Source organism: Galleria mellonella, unplaced genomic scaffold, assembly GCF_026898425.1.
Source record: "Galleria mellonella isolate WM207_F2 unplaced genomic scaffold, CSIRO_AGI_GalMel_v1 utg57, whole genome shotgun sequence".
In the NCBI taxonomy this organism is placed as follows: Eukaryota; Metazoa; Arthropoda; class Insecta; order Lepidoptera; family Pyralidae; genus Galleria; species Galleria mellonella.
The window spans coordinates 8,364,659-8,386,505 of NW_026442119.1; positions in this window are offsets into that span (position 1 = coordinate 8,364,659).

The following is a 21,847-nucleotide window of genomic DNA, read 5'->3' on the forward strand; positions in this document are numbered from 1 at the left end:
GAGGAATAACACCTGAGTCCTCAGGAATGGCAACGCATGGGGGGTATCATGGGTGAAACAGTATACTCTGTTATGTCCATGGTACTACCCATGTCTATAGGCGACGGTTATCACTTTCCATCAGGTGGGCCGTCAGCTTGTTTGTCATTCTAAGTTGTATAAAAAAAAAATGTAAATGGTCACGTACAGTGTGGTTTCAAAGGATTTATGTCTCGCGACTGCTCAGGCTGTGGGATGAGCTCCTTGCCGAGGTTTTCCCTAGAGATCACAGAATGGAGTTCTTCAAAAAGGGTATATTAAAGTTTCTTCAGAGTCAACAACGCGCACGCGACGCTCTTAGTGTTATATGCGTCCATAGGCTACAGTGATCATCAGACGCGCTGTATTCTTGTTTGCTATTTCTGTAGTATAAAAAAAATTACATAAAATTGTTTTAATGATTGTTAAATATTTGTATTCATACCATTCACGTTCAATGCATGCCATACGGAGTGTTGTATATAAGTATGTAATTTCTTTTCTCAGTCGTAATCGGAGATAGAGCGTGTAGGAAAATTTGTGAATTTCGCTAGCTTTATACCCTCACATAAATAGCAGAGCACGACAAACCCAGAGGCTAACAAATTAAAGAAATTTATTTAGTAAATTGGGTTTTCCGAGTACTTACAAGGTCTATCTCATATTCGAAAGATTAAAATTAAGTTTAGTGAGTTTATTGTAATCGATGTATAAAAAATAAAATGGTCCATTTTGTAAAAAGTTTTAGAGTAGCAGTCGTAGTCCGTCGTCAAAATTCAATCGAGTTGTGTTTGATTAAATCTAAATCGATTTGCCGAATCATTCGGTCACCAATGAAGCGAAATGGGGTTTGTATTTGTGATTCGTAACGCTTCAGGACAAATAGCTTTGTGTAAAGAGAAAATATTACAAAATATAAATAAATAACTGAACTGTTTTTGCCCGGAGTCACAGTGTAGGCTGATTTTTGTTTTAATTTGAATATGAGCTAGCTATGGGAAAATTACGTTAAAAATATTCATACCAATCTTATTACAGTGAAATAATTTATTGGATAATATTTATTTCTTAGTTGTAATATTTTATTATTTATTAACCTCTGATTATTTCATTTCAAAAGGATAATAACAAGATGTTTATAAACGTATGATAATTTTTTTTAACTTTTTTTAAAAGTCATGAGTTTATGTCATATCTATTATCAACATTATACATTGCAAATATATAAAATAACAACTATTTATATGTAATATTCAGCTTGTCTTTATCCTATGGCTATCTTTCAGTGTTATGATGTTACTAAAGAAATTTATTCGTTAAACTGCAATATATTTTGAATTGGGTATCTTATTCCCAACTTTAATTATGAAATTACCTTTCACTAACGTTCAATTGATATTATCAAGCGAAAAATTGAAGATATTTAAATTTAGAACGCGGAGTCATAAGTCTACAAATGGATTTTTCTTCGAAACTTGGCTGTAGCTCTAGACATTAGCCTGATCTTTGACAGTGGATCATCACTATATTGAAATAAATACAATTTGTTATTCTCAGTAATACCATATAGAAGATTGGTTATTACGTCAACATAATGCTGAGGAACTCTAACTCCTAGCGAGTATTCGGTGGACGGAAGATCGGTCACATTGTTTAGTTACGTGACAAACCACACTCGGCGGACGGTCTGCGTTGTTTGTTTGCGTTGGTATTCAGTCTACTGAAGATACGTTGAGTGAAGTTTCTGCGTTCTAAATATTTTTTCCTCCATAAAAAAGTGAACTTCAATCGTCAATAAATTAATACGTAACGAATGAAGAAGTAAACTCTATTGATTGGAAAAAGAATTATTCAAATCATTTTAATATTTTTGACAAAAATAATACAAATACGTTCCTCTTTTGGTATTGTTTAAGAGCAGTATAGATTTCAATTCTATGGAAAACTATAAGTAAGTATACTAAGTAAAACTTCTACAAAACGTCAAGTGTAGTTCCACATCTACTTTGGCTGCTCAATGACTCTTAGAGGAACGGGTGTTTACTCGGGACAAGAGTGATACTTACTAAGTCTTAAGGATTAAGTATGCAATGTGGACCCTTGAAACCTTTTTCTGGATTTGCAGCGGCTCTATGAATAGCGTTTGAAGAGAATCCATTTAAAGTTGTTTTTGTAAAAATAGTCATATAGTTTATAATACTTTAAAAGTACTTTATGTACAATCTGTGTTACTAATTACGAGATATTCGATTAAAAATTAAATTTTAAATTCTCTCTTCGAATTCTTATACTCTGTTAGCAAAGTTTAGGTCTCCAAATAATATTTAAAAACACAAATTTTAATTAAATTATACGCCTCTAGTGTATTTCGTATTTCGCAGAGTACATTACATGAATGTACTCTGCGAAATACAAAATGTTACGGATATGTACCATTAATGTTGGTGAACATACCATGATAGTATGAAAGTAGTGCATAAGGGACTAAATCATCATTATCATATCAGCCGGCTATTGTCTAATACTGAATTTAGACCTCCAAAAGGGGAATTTTGCTAGTAACTGCCATGCTTGGTAGGCGGATTGGCAGCTGCAGTCAGGCTTTGGTGATGTCCTAAGACACAGGTAGTAATTATTCATCACATTGATGTCGTTTTCAGTCACCGAACTTTAAATTATTTAAAACTGAAGTCTTTTTTTGTACCACTGAGGTGGCAAACAAGCATACGGCCCACCTGATGGTAAGCGGTTATCGTAGCGCGCGTGCGTTGCCGATTCTGAAGAAACCTCTTTACCCCCCTTTTGAAGAACCCCATGGTGTAGTTTCTTGGGAAAAACTTGGCAGGGAGCTCATTCCATAACCTGAGTGTTCATGGGAGAAAACATCTCTGAAACCGCGTTGTACGCGCCCATTTAGGCTGTAAGGTATGAGGATGAACTCCCTGTCGATGGCGAGCCGTACGATGATAGAAAGTGGCCGCAGGCATCATATTGAATAATTCCTCTGAGCACAATCCGTTGTACAAGCGGTAGAACACGCAGAGTAAGCAAAATCTCTCCTAAGACTTAAGGGTTCGATACCGCTTGCTAGCCTGGGATCATCGACAATTCTCATAGCTCGTCCCTCATAGATATGCCCTGGAACTGTGGGGCCACAGCAAATGGGGTTTTCTTAGCGGTGAACGTGCAAGCTTGTGTCTTAGAGGGGTTAAATTGGACCAAGTTTTGTCGTCCCCAATCAGAGACTCCAGTTAATGTTCTCTCGATTTCAGATACAAGCTGTTCACGATTGTTCTCCACGATGGAACGAAAGATTGCTACGACTCGTATAATGGGCATCCCCATTGCTGTCATCCGCACAACAATGAATGTTACCGAAGGTTAACATATCATTAATATGCAGTAGAAACAGCGTTGGGGACAGCACAGAGCCCTGCGGGACGCCAGCGTTAATATCCTTGCTATCGGAGCAGCAACCATCTACAACGGTTTTTATGCGTCTGCCGGACAAAAAACTGGCGACCCATTTACAGAGGCTGTAAAAAAGTCCATAGTAGGGCAATTTCGATAGAAGACCCCGATGCCAGACCCAGTCAAATGCCTTTGCAATGTCAAGACCATCTTATTACAGTCGCAAATGTCCTTGCTATCTGAGGAGGGATGTTGCTGTTTATCCCTCGGCTATTAAGTTCCCTTAGTTGCTCACAAGAAAGAAAATAAATTGCTAAGAATTACAGAGAGTATAGTAGAAAAAAGAGAAAGACAAGCAGAGTTAGAGATAAATTATTTAACAGAGAAAAAAATAAAGTACTTGAAAATTGTCAATGAACAAATCAGTAAAGATTTTTATTATACTTTATACAACAATAAATTATAACAGATATAATAAGGATTAGACAAAATAAATCTAAATAAAATCTAAAATCTAAAAATATTAACTAATTTCCATAATAAAGTTTAATTACACTACATATTTAATAACCACGTGAATACAATGAAATCAAAGGCCATTCGTATTCATGTCACGTTCTTTGAGGAAAGGAGTTTATTGGATAGGAAGTCGGTGCCGATTAATTCTCAGTACTTAGAGAAAATTCCAAGTTCACCCGTAAATTAGGTTTGCCTTGTGTGTGTAATTAGATACATTTCTTATGAGTTGATGTAGTTTCTACGTATCTTCGATACATTGAATGAATCCTTACTAATAATATAAATGTAAAAACGAGTTTCTTTGTTATCACTTTCTGTCATAACTGCTCAACCATTTGTTTGTATTATTCTATTATAAAAGGGCTATATGTTATAAAAACACTCATACATAGTCATTAGATTATCAGAAGATTGAATTTATATGTAAGTATATACAATAATGTATATAATAAGGAAAGGAGCTGTTACAATCCCCAGTCATTTATGGCAATAAAGTTCGTTAATAGACGTAATTTTTGTCGTTATAATGCTCAAACTTATGTAATAATGCGATTTGTTTGGGTTAGTTATTAAGACTAAAAGTTTTCATCAAAACCATTCACAATTCCAATTTCATGTTATATTTTTTAAATATTTAGATTTTAAGCCTTTGTTTGTTTGTTATGTTTTGGAGTCTTAACGGCTCAACTAATGGTTATGACATCTGGTATACATATATTATTTGGGACTGAGAAAAACAGGTAAATTTTTATCCTAGTCTTTAAATATATCCCAGTCACGCGGACAGAGTCGCGGCTAAAATCTAGATTAATTATATTTAAAGAATTCACGACAAATATATACTTAGTATATATTTGTCCTAAAATCTGTAGTTTGTACCTGTTGTTGTTGATCCATAGTCAAAGTCAAATATTTATTTTACCATTTCGTTTTACATTGAAAAGGTGTTAATGAAGGTAAATCCGTCAAAGGTATCTTAATAAGTCGTTTATTGTTTAATATTCAGTAAATAAATTACGCACTTTTAACGCCGAGAGAGTTTTAAAATTAGCACCGAAGGAAAATAGAAAAGAAATTTGCATAAGAGGTCTTTGATCTTAGAAACGGGATTTCATTATGTCGTAGCTATTAATTACAATATATTTCAAACTTATTAGGTATGTAGTTAGAATTTAAATAACGTCCAAGTAAATTAGTAAACCCTGAAACTAATTTGAAAATAAAAATGCTCATTTCTATGCAAGTTGGTCGTATTCGTAATTTATTTTATGCAATGCATTCTGGAACTTCTGCATATTTATTATGTGAATAGAAAGAGAGAACACATTAAATTCCAGCTAGAAATTATATAAATATTCACAGTATATAGAAATATTATAAAAAAGATTTTAATTATAGGACTAGGATACTATCGATTAATAAATGATATGAGCACTTGTGTCAAACTTAGCAGTGCGTGTATTATAAAAAATATATTAAATTAGTCCGAGTGATGGCGGTAGATTTACTCCATGTCATGATTTTACTATCATTGCCATCATATCGGCTGTTAACTGTCCACAGCTAAACATAGGTCTCCCTTGTAATAGGTTCGCTGTTAGTTGCCACGGTTGAGAGGCGGGTTGGCAACCGCAGTTAGATTTTTGGTGATGTTTTAAGAGGGACGCTGCTGCTCATTCCTAGACCATTAAATTATGTTTTTATGAAATTAATCTCTATTCATTAATTCTTTTAGGATATCTACGATATCCATGGGAAAGGAAGAAGTGACCCATTCTATGCTGAGACCACATGGTAATTCTTTTACGTAATTAGATTGCTATGCTCGTGCGATATGTTGACATGCTGAATGAATAACATATTATGATGTGAGTATTACCGTAATATGTTATACTTAATCACAAAATTGTATTTGACACTTGTCTTTTGCCTTCTATATAATAATGCTAGCCAAACATGGATTTTTACAAAGAAAGTTACACAAAAAATTACAACAACACAAAGAGCTATGGAAAGAAGTATATTAGGATTAAGAAAAATACATGAAATTACAAATGAAAAAATCGGACAAAAAACTAAATTAACAGATGCAGTCACACATGCTCTACGTATAAAACGGCAATGGGCTGGGCACATCTGATGATTTACTGATAATAGACGGACGTTTCAAAGTACGAAATGGACAGGACCACGAGGTAAGAGAAATGTTGGTAGACCAATAAGACGGTGGACTGATGATATAACAGAATATACAGGAAAAGACTAGTTTATGATAGGCAGAAACAGAGAGTTGTGGAAAAAGATGGAGGAGGCCTTCACCCAAAGAGGGGTTCATATCGAAGAATCGCAGAAAGAATTACACTAACAATTAGTTATTAAGAAAAATTATTAATAGATTAAATACTAACAATATTATAAATATATTAGGAATATGGAAATAAATAAAAGACTTTATTGTTTTTTTTTAATTTATAGAAAATTCACATCTCCCCTCTTAAGGAGAGGAGATGGCAGAGATGGCATATTCTAATTAAGGTATTATTGATTATATTGGTAATTTAAATGTAATCTTATTAAAGATTGATTAAATAAAATAATTGATTAGAGTATTTTTATCGTAAAAATAAAGTGAATTTTATTTTGAAACTAATATTATAAAAATGAAAGATTTCATAAAAAATATTATTTTTATTTATTTATTAATTTTGTATATAAACATTAAAAAAAAGCACTTCGACAATTTTATAAATACTTTCACCTATATAAAGCGATATACATTAACAGCGAGCAACATTAGTTGTGAAATTTTATATAAAAGAATATATATATCCTCTAATACTTTATTTTTATCTATTTCAATATATTAGATTATACAAACAAGTTTATTTCAATAAATCTCAAAATGGGCACTTACACAATTATGGTAAATTACAACCGATATTACCGGAATGTGCCATGATCCCGAAGGACACTTTATTTTGGCTATTAGGAGATAATGAATTGTAGGGCTGTGAATAGGGATTATTGCATGATTTATGTTTTTGGAAGTTTGATAATGAAAATTCAATTTTATTAACTGATAGGTAAATTAGGTTCATTTTAGCAATAACATATTTTTTATAATATTATAGAGACCTAGTTTTTAAATGAAATATGGCATTTGATGTTTTATACACAAAATTTATATTTATAAATTTCTATGATTAAAGAGAAAGAAATACATTTATTTTTAGTTTCTCAAAGTGTCATTTAAAAGAGCCTTTTGAGTATATTTAATTATCTACTCATGTCTAGATATAAATTTGATTTTAAAAACGATGAATGTAAAAAAAATACTAGATGCTTTTTTATTGTTAAATCCACTTAATTTTGAAGATAAAAATTATTCATTTATGAATTAAGATAAGAATCGCCTATTTAACAAAAAAAAAAAAGTATAGGTTTAATGTATGAATTCTCATTCCACATAAAATTTTACTTCTCGAAAAATAAACTTTCTTAAATCATATTGTATTATGATTATTTATTTTGGCTTTATTCACTTTTTAAATATGGGGATGTTTGATATCATGAATAGCATTGCACGACAGACCTGTGAACCAATCATATTGAGTTTCTATTGACTTCGAAATTAGTCGGGTTTCCTCGAATTTAAAACGTAAATAAAATAGACATAAGTAACTAAAATTCAACTTTGCACTTACGAAATGACTTATACCTCGTGCTCGCGACTTCATTTCTGAGCCTTTGATAGATTAATCGGGGTAAACACAACCTATTCACAATCTCAAATAATATATGTAGGTCAAACATAATGACTGCCAAAGAGATAAGACAATAAATATCTAAACTTACTTCCACGTTTATGCTCGTAACTTTTGTAAGGATAATAACATGAAGATTATGCGGTTAGCAAGGATATAACATGGATTATAACACCCTTACTTAGTACGGTTCAGAAATTAGCTATGTACATTGGAAGTCATTGGACAGAGGCAGAGGTAGGCATTCTAGGATTTATTAATTCTATTTAATTTATTCTACATTATCATCAGGACAAACCATTAGCTTATACTGGACATGAGTCTCTCGAAAAAAGAGGATACAAACTATTATATACATGCTACATTAGTCATATGTGCTATAGAACCGATAATCGTAGCAGTAGACCGTGAATAGGCAAGTGTAGTGTTAGATTGTTGGGAGTGTAATGTTGGGTATCACAAGTGACATCATTTTATATAAAGAAGCCTGTCATGTATTTTTTAAAGAATAGGTTTTGTTTCATATCTGTTGATTATATTTGACTGTAGATGCTTAAATTTACAATAGAGACGATTATTAGGTTGTAGATACTAGTAATTTGAAGTGAAGAGCCGATGATTATGCTCAGTAGTTTATCTTGGGAGAAGCCTATGTGCAGCAGTGAATTGCAGTAGGCTGTGACAATGATAAACACGCTTATTAGGCAGGTTTTTATAGCCTTTTTGTAATATAGGGATAAGCAAGGCTGCAGCTCACTTGATGGTAAGTGATTACTATTGTCCATAAGTATCTACAAAATTAGAAAAAGCTGGCCGTTTAGGAAAGAATGTCTTCTTTTCTTGAAGGTTTCAATATCGTATTTATTCAGAAATACTGCTGCTGGGAGTTTTTTTTTATGGATGATAATGGAATAGTAACGAACGACGAATTCAACGATAAAGTAATCATGATGGTTTCCAGGGTGAACCACGTGGAGGTCGACCTGATAAGGTATATTGATAGCGATGGGAAATAACATCCCCATTACCAATAATCCCTTCTCCCCGCTGCTGGGACTAATTCCATAGTATGGTTGTGCATGGAAGAAAGTGTCTATAAAAATGCATGGTAGAAAACCGCTACTCGTCTAATTAGTTGGGGTGACATGAGTATTTCGAGATTTGCAATATGAACTTTTAAACTTTCGCGCATGCTTTAGGTTTTAAAAGAGATGGGAATTAACGTGATTATTTAGGTAACTACGAAAATTTATCTAAATTATCCCGACGTTGTGATTATGGCCACACTGATAGTAGACCACGGCCAGTGTAGTCGTGGTCTACCCGTGCTCACGATATATCGAGTTTTTTATTAGATATCCAAGTGATGGGAACGAGTAGCGATACGAGTATATTATCGTAGTCTATTGACATACAGACTATAATAATGAATCTACATATATACTATTATCATAAATACATTTAGCCGTATCACGCATACTTCCAATCCTAAATTGCAAACAGAACAGTACAGTATTCGGCTATAGATGTTTGGATTTGAAATGTTTTGGAACATACCCGTATCTACGTTGGTAAATTTGAGAGTTACATTTACATACTCTGTACTCCATTGAACTCGATGCCGACGTTTCAACGTACATTGATCATTTTTCTCTTTTATATGTGACACTGTACAAATACAGGGGTATGTGTGTGATGCTAATAGTAGCAGTTGTCAGAAACGTTTCTTTGAACACGTTCCTGTTGATTATCTTTTGATCTTATTTTCTTAGGTCATATAATCAAGTTCAAAAAGATTTTTATGTTTGATTCATACATGTAAGCGATTTCTAAGAGTAGATGGTTTTCAAATTAAATCACCTTAATTTTTATGCAGCGCGATATTTTCGTCACTTGTGAATCGATTTTAATTGTTCTTTTTTGTAATTGATAGGGTTTATTCATGTGAAATTTTTCAGTGATGATTGGGGTTGTTGTTTTTATTTGCTGATCAAAATCTAAATTAATTCTCTTTAACTTGACACTAGTACAGGGAAAATAATTGGAAGATTTGAACCTCATCCTTAAGGCTTGCTTATATTAAGGCTTTTCCTCTAATTTAAGTACAGAAAAAGGTATATGAAGGTAGGTATGATAGTATACAGTATTTAAAGGTGATGCATGTAAAACTATATTTGTAGGTCCTTATTTAGGTAATACTTATATGTAAAATCTGTATATTATTAGCCCAACTTTAACTGACTTCAACTAAGTTGAGACAAGTTTGATTAGGGTCCAAAATTAATTCTCCCCTGGGACGAGCTGATCTAATTTCGCTAGCTATCAAGTGACTTGGAAATGTTAGGGTATTTGCTGTGATTCGTAACTGTGGAGAACGGTTTATATGCGTGTAAAATGATAATTCTGTGGTTTCCAACAATAGGCCACACAATTTGAAGGCTTTTGGGATCGGCCGCCAATGACGTGTTTGCTGCTAGGTTATAAATCATGTCGTTTTACTGGTATTAGTGAAGTAAGTACATTTGCCTACATCGAGAGTTCTGTAATTACGATTTGCTTATAACATGTTCGAGAAAATGTTAAGTTGTGTATGGTGGTTGTAATAAATCTCTATTGGTACCTACATAATGTAAATGTGTTTATTCTTGCATCTGGTTTTCAATTTATGTTGACAATTTTTAAACATGGCGAATTCATAAAAACTTTACAACGATAGTGTTTATTAGAAACCACGTAGAAGTCGATCTGATATGGTATATTGCTAGCAACGGAGCTTTTAGAACCCATTATTAACAATCTATTTCCATTCAATAGTGTTATAGAACTAATTTTACTAAGATCAAATTTGTCTTGATAAAAAAAAAAAAACATGTCAGCATCTGAATAATTAACGTAGAACTTATTAAACACGTATACAAGTTTGTTAGTCATTGTGTTCGTTTTTTTTAACGAGTAAACAATGAAAGTATTAATTCAATTAATTTCATTTGCCTACTGAAAAGAACTGAACATAAACTCAATTATGGTTCATTGTAGCCATAGTACTCGTAATTCGAGTTATCTTTTCTTTCAATCTCCTTTTCACTTCCTTAATTTGTACCCTAACTTTTGAAAATGATATTTAAAACTTATTTTAAGTTAGAAAATGTTGAAGATCAAAGCACTATTACTTTTAAATTGTAGAATTTGATTATATTTTATTTTTTAAATAGATTTAAGCCTACTTAAAAACTCGTAGTGTTTATATATATTTTTAATTTCATAATATTTAGTTTTTATGGTTTAAGAGAATTCAGCCTAAAATTGTATTTATTTATTTTTCATACACGCTACCGCCTATAATCCACAGCTATCTAGTATAAATTAATCGAAACAAAGAATTTCCATTAAAATGCAAAAAGAAAACGTAAAAATGTATTTATTATTAAAGTGTGTGTAAGCACGTTACAAAAATGACAGCAAATTTCCATTTTAATTGCTTTTTTGTAGCTCTAATAACGTTCATAGACAGATAGACACTAAAATATTGTAGTAAAATCACAGAATAAATGTGTATTTATTGTGTGGAAAGAATAGTAGTTGAATTCATTTTATATTTGTTTGGAATTCATCTATATACCGATGAATTGATGCACGCCAAATAAATACTTTTATATAATACTACATTTATTCGGAGAGTGATTAATCTAGATTGGTATTAATTATAAACTAAATCATAAATTAATTCAGCGTTTAGATATAAGTTCTCGTATATTCAATATTCTCTTTAAGTCCTATTTAAAACTTTCGATAATCATTATCAATTAAATTTTTAAAGTTATAAATTAACTATTTATGGGTTTGATTGCTTCGCATTATTATTCATATAATTAATAGAAAAGAAACATATTTTATTTTAATTAGGGATTCGGTTTAATACAAAAAATTTTTATAAGATATTTACAGTAATGTATTAATATGCATTTTTTGTTTATTATATTAATAATTTGCAAAAAACAGCCATGTTTGTCGTAAAAAGGATTACCTACTAAAAATACTACTAAAGTTGGTTTGAAATTCCTTTTTGAAGCGCTTAAAAATTGTGGCAGCGTAAGTTAAAGCCAATACTATGTTAGTTATGATATACTTTTACAATATAACAAAGTAACTTCGAACTAATGAAAGAGATTTTGAAAACAAAGTATGAAATGTCAAAAGTTATAGTATGCACCAAGAAAAATTTTAAAGTAAAAATATCAAAGGGGAACGTGTTCAATGAAAATAATTTAACAATGTTAATTTTCATTGTTAATTACTACCATTTATTGCGGGCATTACTAGACTTTATATATGATAGCATGAATACAATATTATTACAAATCTTTTCACTCAGTTTATTTAACTTAGTTATTTATTTTGACTAAAACTCAGTTTCATTCAGATTTGATCGCTTTTCTGTCCAAATTTTATTAAAGGTTAAAATTAACAGTTTGAAATTGGTTTTCCATCTAACTATATCAGCATTATGTGGCGCGTATTCTTTTTTTATAGTATATTAACATCAGATTTTTTTATATTTCTTCAATAAAGACAATCATTTTAGCTAATGTACCAGCTTCTATTATCGAGCATGAGCTGATTAGGTGATAAATATGTCATCTAGATTATATGCTGAATATATGGGCTAGGAGAGCATTTTTGTTTAAAATTTAGGCCTGTTCTAATTGAAAATACGGCGAAAATATCTAGTAAAATTGAATACATTCTTTTATATTCTCTCTTTCGTTAGACGAGCTCGGTTTAAATCCTTAAAACAGTTGGATATCTAAGTTATATACATTATTACTATACTATATAATTATCTAGAAGGTCTAGTTCTTTCTGTATAGCATTGTTTTGATCCTGCCTTATTACATTTGATTTTTGGCCAGTTTATTTGTGATGTGCGCGACCTTGAAACTGCCTCTGATGTTTTTACTTTACAAGTATATTGACAACCGTCGTTTACTGGAGCATTTTCATCTTCAGTACACTTTGTTATGTCGTTTAATTAAAAACTTTAGAAACAAATTTCTAACCTAATGATGCTGTAAATGATCTTCCGATTTTTGAATTAGTTAGGCAGATACCATACATATATTATACTATAATATTATTAAATGTATAAAATTATTATTGGTAGCATTTCTAGTATAAATTTTATTAAATAAAATCTTACTAATTCTCTAGTTATGTAGGGCACCCAATTGTTTGTAGTATGTTTATTTTATGAACTTTAAGGGTCATTGTTTCTATGGCAGTAGTACGGGAATTTTATGATAATGAATTTAAATTCAGATCGAAATTTAATTTTAAAGTTATCCTTTGATTTTATGTTATGAAAATGTTATTCAAACAGTGAAGAACTTCGTAGTAAATGTCGGATAAGGTTTGTGATATTAATAAAAGTAAAAAGGGGGGAAATATCAGAGTGTTTCAATTGAACATTTTTAATATTTTTAAATGATTTCGTTAAAAACCTATAGATAAATAAAACGTAAAAATATAAAGTAGTATCAAAACTTTTAGCGCAAGGTTTACCTACAAAAATCTTCTTCTAATTCACTATTAAAGAATTTTTTAAGTAATAAATATTTGAAATCAATCTGACTAAACACAATTCAAAACGACTGTGTAGCTGTTTATTTTAGAATTAAATATTATTCCTGAACAAATAATGTACATATTGGTTCGATTGTAAGGCATCATTCCTCTACATCCATCTCCCCAATGTAAAATTTTTAATTTGATATCACAGTGAAATCTGTATTCTATGGACTAATATGAACTAAATTTCTAATAAATTTAATTCGAAATTATTATAAATAGCGTAAAATAGGCCATCCCTTCCTCTACGATAGATGTCGTAAGAGGCGACTTAAGGACGTCAAGAGATGGGCAGCTGCGTCCCTTTTAAAACATCTCTGCCAAGGGACAACAAGCCTGAGGTTTTTTTAATGGGTGATAATGGAATGACAACCCCATCCGCTAGGCGCTATCGGTATACACCGGCGGGACACCAGTGAAAGATGATAGGTGAGGATGAAGCAGATCAGTTAGCCCATCGTGATGAATTCAACAAGAATTGTTCACGATGGTTTCCAGGGGAACCACGTGGAGGTCGACCTAATAGAGCATATTGCTAGCAACGGGGCTGTCAAACTCTATTGCTAACAATTTGTGTATTTTTCTAAATATAATTTATCACTTCAAAACAATTCGTTGTTATATGTGGTATAAAAATATTTGTTAATATATAAGGGCAGTAGAATCATAAAAAATGATTATTCGAAAATACTTAAATTTTACTTGAATAAAAATATTTCTTTCTTTATTATTATTTGTATTTAGTACTGGGTTGCAAATTAAATTATCTTGCTTCATTTGATTTCGGACTTGCGTAGTTTGACATAATTTAGCTCGTTAGCTTCCGATTCATTACAATTCATAAAGTACAGTATATAAATTTGTCTACTTTATTATTCAGTTTATTGAAATGTTGAAAATAGCAAATTTATAAAAATTTAGATAATATTATCAGGAACGCAAATACAATAAAGTAATAAATTCTAAAATGAATGTGCATTCATTATAAACGCTGTGCACTTGTACCTAACAAGTGTTGTTTAATAATAAATAATTATAATTCTACGATTATTATATCTCCTCAAGATATATATTATAATATACTTCCTCAAGATTTAATTGATGTAGCGCCGTGTTTCCAACAGCTAATCTTTTCAGATTTATGTTACCTTAAGATCTTATCTTAAACTAATTTTAACTAAAATTATATCTCATATAATAATGATTAAATTCACTTATTATAAGTATTTTTAACCATAAAATACAATGTAATTATGTCAATACTACTATATAAATGAGATAAAAGAAAGGATCTGTAGACAAAGTTGTACAATATTTGAAATATTCTAAGGTAATACGTAATATTATTAGTATAATACCTTCTACAAGCAACGCTATAAGTAAGGTTGTATTTTGTTAATATTAAAGCTCTTAAGAATAATAGTCTTATCAATTATTATTAATTTAATTTACCTCCTTGCCTAATGAATTTCAAACAATCCTATATAGTTCCGGAAGAGATAGTTGCGTACCTTATTAGTGTCACTGAGCTATCGTGGTTTCCACGCTCACTAATATTAATTTAGAATCAAGTTCAACTGTAATATCTTATTAATTATTCTTGTGAGTGATGTGAACTATTATGTGATCTATCAGAATGTGTACATTTAATTATAGTTGAAAGGTTTATTATTAATTAAGCACTTTCTGTATAGTTACCTATTTGAAAACTGATTAAATACAACTTCGATCGTTGGGAACAGAAAGATGAAATATTCAATATAGGTTCCTATTATCCACGTAGGTATTCAATAAGAATGGACGTTTTGAAATCCTCTAGATAAGTGTAGACAGAGATATACTAGTAACTACCTAGTTGCACGCTGGTGAAATCGTGGGAACCAGAAAATATAAAATATTATATCAGTACTGATACACTGATATTTGATTTAGATTTAAGCATTTTTGAATAGTAATTTTTTCATTACCGCTCTTTCGGAATGTAATTTCAGCTAAGAAGCCAGCTTTCAGCTGGCAAGAAACTCTGCTGTTGCTCTTTTCAAAAAGTTTAATTATATAAATATTGGAATTGTGAGAATACAAACTACTTAGAAGTATCATATCATTAAATTTAAAATATATATTATATAATTGAAACAAATCAATAAAATAAATCGGTTGCAGTGACCAGAACAGACCAGTCTCTACAAGCAGCAACCGTTCACGAGTATAACAAGTGAGCCAGCCATCATTGTGTTCAAACATACTTTAGAGAACTCAATACTTACTCAAGGCCCCCAACCACGTCAGAGCCAAATTTAAATAATTTCCTACTATACCTACTATACTACATAACAGTTGCAGCATCGACAATTTACACAGTAAAAGACATATGTTAATTAATAATAAAAATGCTACATAATCTTAATTTCCCAATTCTGATATAATGATAATAACAAAATATATAATATTGTCAGCAAATGCAAGAAAATAACAATAATAATATAAATAATAAGTTTTTTTTTATTTGTTTATTTTTTATTTAACTCTTTATTGCACCAGAAACAAAAATAAACAACGACAATTAAATAATTCTAGTGAAAGTCAGTAACATAAATACAGATTAAAATATATACATAAAGGTACAAAAGGCAGTCTTATCGCACGGGCAATCTCTTACAGACAACCTTCATTTTATTTTTATATACATGTTATTATAATTTATAAACTCGTCTAAACTATAATATGCTTTCTTACAAAGAATGCGTTTAATGCTAGATTTAAACCTTTTTTGAGGCAAACTCAGAACAGACTCTGATAGTTTGTAATAAAATCTTACGCAATTCGCACAGAAAAAATAACTAACCTTAGTTAAACGGTATTTGGGTAATTTTAATCAATAATTATTGCGTAAGCTTTTATTTGTACAATCGCTAACTTTTTTAAGAGTGGTAATATTTTTTCTTACATCCATAATATTTTCATAAATGTGTTGGGAAGCAACTGTGAGCAATATTTGATTCCCTAAAACGATCTCGTACTGACTCCCTTGAATCCAACGAATAACCCTCTTTTGTAAAACAAATATTATATTTATATCCGCTGCTTTACCCCATAACAGTATTCCATATGACATAATGCTATGAAAATAGCTAAAATAAACAATTTTAGCAGTTGCTATATCCGTTAGTTGCCTGAATCTTATAACTGCATATGCAGCTAAGTCTATCAGCTTATTTAGAAATATGAGCATCCCATTGCAATTTTGAATCAATTGTGATTTTTAAAAATACGGAGACGAACAATAAAGAGTTTTCATTCATTTATAAAAAAAAAATCTACCGAAAACTAAAAATAAAAGAAATTAAATAAATGATACTAATTCGGTCTGTACATACCTCTAGATCTCGCCGAGCTAGCTAGGTTACAATTGTTGTACTCTAAAAATCGCTTTTCTCATATAGAAGTTGTCGCAAACTGCGAATAAGATGTTCTTCCGCTGATTAAATCGAGAGGAAAATGGAAGCTCGTTTTTCAGCCTAGTGTTGTGATCTCGAAAACCAGACGTACCGCAAGTAGATTTTAGATTACAAGCTCTTTCGGTTAATGATTCAGGGTTCTTAATTTAATTAGAGGTGTAGGAACTTAACGAGGGCTTGTACTTATGTCAACATCGGCTCAGAATGGAAACCTCTTATTTTAATTTAGTTGAAATTCTATTACTTTAGCAAGCCATTGGGTCGGTTACTAATCTGAATTCAATTCTGCTTTCGATAGTATTTTAGAAGATAAGCCACTATTAGTTTTACGGTTGTTACCGTCTTATACTCATTTATATTCCAACTACGAAGTAACGATTAGGTGCTGTCCTCTCAGTGAAATAATTCATCGTTCAAAGGTTAAATATTAAAAGTATATTCTATTTTTGCAGCAAATCCCCTATGTACGATAACCGTGTCATTTATTTATATAATCATCTTACACAAATAACTGTATAATATAGATATATACATAACTATTTTTTTTTAATTACAAATTAATATATAAGATAATAAAGTGATTTTTTCAATGGATTTTTTAAATTATTTTACAATTACAATATTTATAAGACATTTATTAGTCCGTCTACTTGATAAGTTTGTTTAAGAATAAAAAATACGAATACTGTTTCTCATTTTTATATTAAAGATTTTTATTCGCTTCAAATAATTATTAATACTCCATTACTGGGTTTTAGGTAGGTAGGTACACAAGGGGAGTTTTAGTGCTTTTAATTTACTATTTTTATGTTGGAAAGGTGACTTCATATAAGGTTTCATTTTAATCTTTGCGATCTTTTGCATTGTCGCTATTTATTTGCTTACAAAATTTTTCACCTTTTAGTATTTTGCTCGTATCATATAAGGTTTTTAAATCAGAATACAATGATATTGTTTAAATTTCCAAAGGATTAATAAGGATTCTCTGAGGAACTTGGTAAGATTTAGTTTGGTTATGTCAATTCCCTGACAATTTGTACCTCTTGTTGATACTGTTAATTACCTACCGGGTATACAAATAAGTAATAATAATAGATATGTTCTATTTATATTTTCGGTAATCTATAACAGTTAATTTGTGACAGTTTAATAGTTAAATGCTAAATAGTTTATTTTAATAGCGTTTATGTAATAGGTGCTAGCTGTGATGATAATGTCAATATGGTATTTATTTTAGAATTATGCATCATTCTTAAGGATTATGCTATTCTTCCATATTCTATAATTTCATTGCTATATCATATTCTTCTAATCAAAACTACCTGGCAAGCGCGGCTGTTTCGCAACCATAACGCGAATAGGACAGATGTTACCACGTAATCAACTTTTGTACTAATTCTCTCTCTAGAAACAGAAACTGGGTTCTAAGTCAAAGACTAGCATTTAAAAGTATATTATGATAGTTCCATTTGATATTCATTAAGTAGACGTTATTTTGTTTAAAATATTTTATTACAGCTATAATAAATTTTTGTGCAGTAAATATAACTTTGTCTTATAAAGTGAACATGCAGATATATTCATAAATAACAAAGTAAATTTCTATAAATACAAAGTAGATATGTAGATATTAGTAATTAATATTAATAATTTCAACATTTTTGATATTTCAAGTACACACTATGAGAAAAAAGTGCAGATTTAATTTTTCATAAAATACACACTGTTTCAACCTGTACGGATTATGAAGTTCGTGTCATTACATCTAATTTATGATGTTGATATGAATTTTGATGGATCCTCTCTTTTTTAAGAGAATATAATTCGAACATGATAACAGAATATTATATGTTCTGAGTTGTACATGCTAAGATACAAGTTATTCGCTCCCATTTCTCTCAAAGGTATAAAAGACACAGCAGACTCCAACTTCAGAACGTCCAGATTATCAAATGTATATGATCCTTTTTTAGTTACACAAGTTTTTTTATCGTATTTAACTCTTGAACTAAGTAAGATGAGATTAATTAAAATGTTTTTGCACGTCAATCCCTTATAATCAAATGCAACTTGGCTTCCACGTTCGCCGGGATGTTCAACGAATGCTTTTAGATTCCATACGTATCCCTTTAAATCTTCTTTGATGTCGCATTTGCCTTTCAAAAGAACTTTTCCACTTTTATTGTAAGTTTCTAAATTGATCGTCATTTTATCAGTTACGTCTTGTACATCCGGACACTTTTCCATCATTTCTACTCCGGTTTTATAACAAAGTGATATTTTAGTTAAGCACAGCAAATAAACTAATAATATAGTGTATGTAAATGTTCTCGTCATATTTGCAGTATTCTGTACCTTGTAAAATCTAGTCACTAAATAACAATAACTCTTTACGATCATTATATTCTCATTTGCAACTATTATAAACATATTATTTTGTTGTTATCTTGTGCAATGTAATTTTAACTTTTATCGTACAAAGTACAATATTATTTAAATATTGTCTGTTTGCTTTTTAATATTTTTTTCGACTAATATATCAAAACGTAAATATATGATTTTTTGTATGTTTGTGTATTTTGTAAATTCAGAATATAATTGATTTTTAAAAACCTTTCACTTATAAAAATGAATATGGTATCTATAATATGAATATTACAATTAATATAATGCAATTTTAACAATAATGCAACTAAAGGTATCAAAAATTTGCCTGTAAAAGTTATTATTTATTTGATGTGTTAAAAATTATTGATAAGATACATACAATAATACTACATGTTTAACATATCATTACTCATAAAAAGTACGCGGGGCTATATATTTCTAACTATATATTTTAAACTAAGTAAACCATTAGGCCACAATAACCGTCTTTTGTTCAAATTGATCAATCAAAATACAGGTAAATTTGAAAGATGACATTCGTATCATGGAATTAATGTATATTTAACTAAATTGTTTATAATCAAAGTTGATTATGAACGTAAGTAAATGCTTAATATTTTCTTGGGTTTCATGGTTAATAGAAAATGAGAATTAACGCGATCATTTACGTTGTTTACCTGAATCATCTCGACATTTCGACAATGTTTTTGTTTTTTTTTTTAAATGCATGATAATGGAATGGTTACTCCACCTGCGCTATCGGTATACACGGGCAGGACACCAGTGAGTGATGATAAATGAAGATGAAGCAAGTCGGTTAGCCCATCATAAAATTCACTAATGAATCAATCACGATAGTTTCCAGGGGGAACCACGAGGAGGTCGACCTGATATGGTATATTGTTAGTAATAGGGTTACTAATTCCTTTACTAGCAGTTTCTTTCCCCTCCTTTCAACCAGGTAACACAGGCCGTGGTTGATGGAGCGGCGTATAAATAATAAGGTAAATAAATAACTATTCCATACGGGGACTTCGCCGTTCTTATAGGGGTGTATTTTTACAAACTTATATAATCTCCTAACTAGGGGACAACAAATACCCATAAAACAACGGTACCCACTAACCTGCGATCCGATTCAGCGAGCTATTGCAATATAGCGTACATACTGGAAGGAAGCGGCCGGTTGCAGAATATGGAGATAGTTTCTTGCGGAAAAAGTAAAAAAACAGCACAACATCAACAGTACATATAAATATAATTATGTGACAGTCTCTTCATGAAATTCCCGTGAAGGGACATTCAACAAATATGTGTTTTCATAACAATAGCAATAGAATATAATATAACGCAAAGCGGGAAAAATATATTTTCAGTAACAACAAATGACGAATTTTTTTTTATAGAACATGATGAGATTCTTTCTTTTATTAGTGGCCAGTTATATTGCAATATTCTTAGTGGCCAGTAACTTGATTAACCATACAAGGTGACTGATGTTGTAATAGGTATCTAAAGAAAATTAGGCAAGAGAATATTTGTGAGAGTATCTTAAGGGCTTAACAAGTGGTCACGAGTAGATTAAAAACATGTAACGTAAAAATTTAAAATTATAAGTTTAATATTGTTGTTATCTTCTATTGGTTCAAGTAAAGTATAAATTTAAAATATATTTTTTTATTAATATCTATCTACCCATGCAAATTCAGGACGAGTCACTAGTTAAGAGAATATATAAATTAAAATTAGTAAGTCGAGAAGATTATATACTGAAATAAAAATATTGTAAATTTATGTACGAAAATACCAGAGATTAATGACTATCCTAGAGATGCCGTTAAGTTTTCTATACACAAATATTGATCTATGTAGGAAAAATATGCGTAGGTGCATGTATAAATGTAATCAAACTTCTTGTAATAAAGGGAGCAGCACCTGTCAACAAACTCTAATGCAAACGGCAGGGGTTTAAGTTATGTAAACTATGGTGGCCATACACTATAAAGTTTGCTATCAAGTTTGCATCGAACTTGAAGTGGCGCCCAGTAAACTTGACGGTGTAATGTTATCAGTGTGCATGACAAGTCTGTTTGAAAACTGGACCTCACAACTTGATCCTGTGAAGCCATCATTAGGATGTATTTAAGTGAATTACAAAAGACTTTATAAATGAGGCCGTCATTTTACATTTTGGTTTTAGTGACCATTTACGTGGCTAATCTTATCTTAAAAATTTAATTAATATAAATAAAAATTATAATTAGACGATATCCGTATATAGAAAATATATTAAGAAAAATTAATATAAAGGATCTTAATAAGAACAATAGAAGTGAAAACTATAAATTTTAGAATTTTTGTTTCTTTCTGTATGTTTGTTCGGACATCACGCAAAAAACTACTGTACTAAATTAAATGCTGTTCTCATACTTGTATTTCTGAAGATCTAACTTAAAATGTGGTGTATGTTTTATCTCGCTACGTTAACTAGAAGTAGTCTATTTTATTGACATATCTATTTTCAAAACTTACGCGACAAAGTAGCGGGCAAAAGCTAGTTCTGAAAAACAATTTTGCAATCGATACCATCACTTCCATTATAATTATATAGTTTATATCAGCTTTACTCATCAAATTTAACTTTAGGGTTTAACTACCGACTTT